Source organism: Montipora foliosa, chromosome 3, assembly GCF_036669935.1.
Source record: "Montipora foliosa isolate CH-2021 chromosome 3, ASM3666993v2, whole genome shotgun sequence".
NCBI lineage: Eukaryota > Metazoa > Cnidaria > Anthozoa > Scleractinia > Acroporidae > Montipora > Montipora foliosa.
This window is the reverse complement of record NC_090871.1, coordinates 16,336,841-16,342,489: the sequence shown is the minus strand read 5'-3', so window position 1 is coordinate 16,342,489 and position 5,649 is coordinate 16,336,841.

The following is a 5,649-nucleotide window of genomic DNA, read 5'->3' as shown; positions in this document are numbered from 1 at the left end:
AGGCGGGGGGGGGGGGGGGGGGGGGGCATCACAGCCTCGCCAGCTCCTGGTAAAAATGAAATGTAGTCCCAATTGAGTCGAGAGAAGAAAGAAGGGGAGATGGTACTGTTTAAGTCGCTGATGGGCAAAGCATATTTGCTTTTATTAAATTCTCAACCTCGGATAATACATTTCGCGTGCTCTGATTGGTTTACTCAATCTCGGTTATCAGCCCATATACCTTAGTTTGACCTTATATGGTAAATGATTACGTCAAGCGTTGTAAAACTAAAACATTTTTCACCGGAAAGCAAAATTTCTCTTTGAATGAAGCCAAAAGAGAACAAAAACATTTTTTTGTGGAACGTTTTGATCAATTCCGACGTTTAGAAGTATGCGAAAAGGCAAGAAATGTTTTTGTGATGAGCCTGCGTCTGTCTCACCACAAGGTCTTACACAACATGGCATCTTCATCAAGTTTTTTCAATTTTGCTGGGATTTTCTCCCCTTTTTTCGCTCTTATTTCGTACTTCCAAATTTTTGGAGTTTAAGGAATTTAATAAAACAATTATTCCATTCGCGCTTGTTGGATATGAGACTGGTTATGGCCAACTCGGCGCTACACGCCTCATTGGCTATTTACCATCTGATATCCAACGCACGCTCATGGAATAATTGTTAAATAAAGCGGCGAGGAGTTGACGCAAGAGCAAAACATAATAAGAATACTCCGCAACGCTCAGTGCATAGCGCGATACAACAAATGTGGCAATAATGGCAATACATTTATTTAGCATACTGCTTTATTTATTGACATTTTTCCGTAAATGTTAATCTCACGTAGGTTCTTGAAAATGTCAAGTTCGTGTTTACTTATCTCGTCATTATGATGCCTCAATGTCACGTTATGTTGTGATGTAAGATTGAGTTCATGTCCAGTGTGTCTTGGAACAGAAAAATGCCCACTGTTTCTTTGTTTGCGGAAAGCTACATGTCTGCGGTAATGTCATGTTACAACGCAGAGTTGGCCTCGTTCCCAGGGTCCTCACTCTCTCTCTCTCAGCTCGAGGTGAGATAGAGAGGACGTGGTTGTCACTAACAACATTATGATGCTTGTGAATTATGTCATTGTAATGCAATTTCTCCCTCTTCAGTTTTCCCACAGCCTTACAACGATTCAGGGTATTTTGCAATTCTTTTTTAAAAGAAAACCACTTTGTTTCGTTATTCTAAAGACGATTATATAATAAGCTCAATAATGCACGCATTTTGCTGAGTTCTCAAGAGGAGCCTATTACCGTGACCCGGAGGTTTCATACGTATTTTCACCCCTGTCCTGTGTCTTTTTATTTTTAGAACTGCTATATTTTGAAATGCCTTCATGTTTCAGTCGGGTGTGCTGCATGTGACGTAATCAATGGCTGACCATACGCTTCTTATGATTGGCTAATGTGAAAAGACACACGACAACCTTCCCCCCTTTCTCCCCCCCCACCCCAATTCCTGGGAGGGTGCTTCTAAAAAAAAAAGATACTGGACAGGGTTGATTCAGAGGGTTAATATGTATGGGCTGTGGAGGCTCCGGGTAACGGGCCCCTGTCGTCATTTATCACCTATTAGAGGACAGACGCAGAGCTGACGTCATCATCAAACACTTTTAATTCGTTATTATATAAAACAAATAGATTCCATGTTGGCCTGCGTCTGTGCAGTAGATCACAGATGACGTCAAAATTTGGTAAGAACGAGAAAGTGGCAAATGAGGCGAAAGCCGAGTGTGTCACTGATGGAATCTATTTGTTAAGTGTAAACCGAATTGATTCAGTCAAAATAAAAGGAAGGCACAGCTATATAATTAAGGTGATTGATTGTCATTTTACATAAGCATGATTTTAGATAGCCATGGTTGGTACTTTATCTTGACTTGTGATCATACTATTGATTGCATCACTCCTGCACAACAATAAAAACATGAAGTATTGGACAACTGTGATCTCTCTTCGAGGTGAATATCCGTGAGGTTTTTATTCAGCGATATTCCCAGAGTCTGAAGTGAATAATTGTTTTAGTATAATTACATAGGTAGTTATTGAAAAATACGCATTTTCTTTAAAGCAATTAATTTCTTCGTCTGTCACCTCGACAAAACGGCTTACGACCTTTTGAAAAAAAAAAAAACCGCTTAGGTGATTATAGCGTAATAATCACCTCTAGTGCAATCAATCAGTGCAGAAAATTTTCAATAATTACCTATGTAATTATACTAATAAAGACTTATCGTTTGTATCACGCGTTTGTCACTTGAGGTGTAAATTACGAAGTTTCTTACAGCTTAATAGTCATCTTCAGGTGATGAGGAAGCTATGAGGTCAACTGGTTACGCGTGATCGCTGGTTTATAGCTGTGATTGGTGTATTTCTATCTTCGTGTCATATCACTTCGGTATGAACTAAGGCCATCACAGCGACTGATACCCTTCGCGTTCATTATCTTTCTCCTCAACATCGATATCGTCATCATCATTAATATTAGCCTGCAGTCTGTATAGGCCTCACACCGGCGCACGACCTAATTTTTATCATTTTCTCACTCGCATTTGCGTCTTACGTTTGGTACGTATGCGGAAAAAGTACGCAACGAGTTGCGAGTTTTGAATAAACAATTGAAAACGTTCAAACTCGGCTTTAAGCCTGTTTTTTTTTTACTAGCGACGCAAACAAAAGCACAAGCATTAGCTTATGCTAGTGAAAACTAACGGCAACATAAGCATCAAAATCAACCATGGCATCCGCCATTTTGTTCAAATGTTCATACGCGGGGAATCTGGAACGAGTGCTTTAATCGGTCAGACGTAGCAAATTTCCTCGTGCTTATGCTGCGTTTCGTTTTCACACGACGCAAGCGAACGCAAGCATAGCTGCGCAAACACAAGGAAAAGGAAAAAGTTTGATCCTTGTGCTTGTGCTTATGTTTGCGTTAACCCCGTTTTCACGATGACATCAAACACTCTTATGCTTGCGATTGTGCTTGCGTCGCTATTGAAAACCAGTGTTTACTCGGTGACCGAAAGACCAACCCCGTCCCATATACCATACCATATACCAAACATCTTTATTTACCCTCGGATTTTTAGAGTAGCTTGGTGTAGCTAATATCTCCGAGCATTTACCCTCCCAACCATGATACACCACAGACGACAGACCACAACACCGGGAACTACATGCCCTACTCTTTACGACAAGTGTGCGGGTTCTATTACGTCCCACGGGATTGTGAACATTGAAGGGTTGTGAGACGGGACCTCCGGCTTATCGTCCTTATCCGAGAAGACTAGAGAGTCTAACCATTTGCAGATGTAATTACAACGGCAGCACTTTCTCCTCAGTTATTTAGAGACCCTGAGTGTTGGTCCAGCCGGAGTTGAAATCACGACCTCCCGCGTGACAGCCCGGTGCTCAACCAACTGAGCCACCGATGTGCGGTCCCCACCCCCCCCCCCCCCCAAAAGAAAGAGTTGTAATCAAAAAACTCGAACTCGAAATATCGTGAATAGTGCTCTATACGAAGCAAAGCTAGAACTGACCAACTTATGCAAAATCTAGCCACACTCGAAACTGATGCATGACAATGCGACCATAAAAGGTTAAAAGGACAAAAGGAAACTTTGAACGGGAAATTAGGTGATAATGAAGACCAACGGTGCAGTAATGAAAATATTCGGGAACAAATTCTTTGATTGCAGCCACGTGATAAGACACCCATGTTGGTGCCAAAACAAAAGAAAAATGAGCTCAAGTTTTGCATAATAATAGAGTCAAATTCCCAAGGACTTTTTCGCTATTGTTCTTTCCATAAACATGGCCTCCGTGACGTCAGATGAAATCAAAGAATACAAACTAAATTACAAGTGTAAGCAAAACAAAACAAAGAACGCTCTTCGCTCGCTCGGTTTTCTGAGAAAAGAAAGGAATCTTGACTGAGGTTGATTCACTACTTACAATGACAAAAAAGAAGCAGTTGATTTGTAACTGAAAATACCTCAAAACCCCTCAATTTGAATCCTCCAGTGCTTTCAGTCAGCTTGAGTGGTCAATGCAGAGAAAAAAAAGGTTAGTGGATTTACTTGCAAAAATATATCTACAGAAAAAGGTCGAGGTACTTTTTGGGATTTTTCTTTCAGTCATTCTTTGATTACTCTACCCGAATGGCCGTAGACTACTAGCTCAGATTCTTTGGGTCGTGAGTTCCTTTGTGACTGTAAGAGAAACGAAAATATTCGGTATACGCTCTGCGAGTTCTGTTGAAACCAAATGTGGCTAGTCAAGAGGGGTTGCAAGTTTTAGAATATGCGTCTCACGTTTTGCCTGAGTACAAAAGCGATCCAGTTGGCTTTTCAAAGGGAGGGTCTCCGCGTTATTTCTCTTGATTTACGGATCACCTATTTGTTCTGAGCTGCACTCACTATCTGTTCAAGCATAGGGATGGCTTATAAAAACAACAAACAAACAAACAAACAAACAAACAAAAGGCTTTATTTAAAGAGGGTAACACTCGACAGTTGTCAAAAATACACTGATAACTCCGTTGCCCTCACTACAATACTAATACAGTACTAAAGCTAAAGACAAAATTAAGAAAGAGTACAAAATATATGTAGATATGTTGTGGTTTAATTTTGTTTTTGGCTTGAGTTTTTTTAAACCAGTTTTTTTTTTTCAAATCAGTTTAAATTTGTAAAACCGGTTTTTTAATCAACTGTCTGTAGTTAAAAAACAGGGTCTTGGTATTTCAGGGGTTCTAGTTGAGAAATCTCTTCCTCCCTTCTACTCACCTACCCCTCCCAGATCTTCTCCAGTACTTCTAACCTACTCGACCCTTCTTTCACACATCTATTCCCCCTTGAATGCCACTTAATATGCCCACCCCCTCTACACAACACTACTCATAGACACTTCATATTTCTCAAGACCTTTCTGTATACTCACCAGAACTTGATCTTGAACTCCCTACTTCTGAATCTGCTGCCTACTCCCTATACCATTTGGTCACGCATGCAATTGATGCTACTTTCGGTCAAGACTTTGATTTATTCACACATATGTGCAATACAACACCAGAGCCACTTAAAGCGGTCAGTGTAAAACCTCAGACTGCAGACCGGAGGTAAAATGCAGACTGAGGTTATAGTTAAACTGTTGAAAAAGCCCAAAGCCATTAGAAATTCTAACAATTAAGCCTAGCATTTCTAAGGGGTTTGGGCTTTTTCAACAGTTACGTTATAATCTCAGTCTGCATTTTACCCCTGGTCTGCAGTCTGCAGTCTGCGTTTTACACTGACCGCACTTAAAGACAAAAGACTCACAGCTTTCAAATTTCTTTACCGTGGTCAATTTACCATATCAACTCAGTTGATAAACCCTTTTCTTTGTTTCACTTCCCCACTGACACAGCACCACAGCTTCCTTATAAACTAAACCCCTTTATCCCACACGTGAAAGAGTGCTTTACTCCCGCCAACTATGAGGCAATATTCTTAACTCGAAAACCAAAACAACGGTTGTCTTAGACTGAACACTGCAAATAGGTGATTACTCCAATCGCTACAATGCGTACCAGTCCCTTACCTGGAATGCAGTGCTGGTCTGACACTTGCATGTATGCCGGCCAATG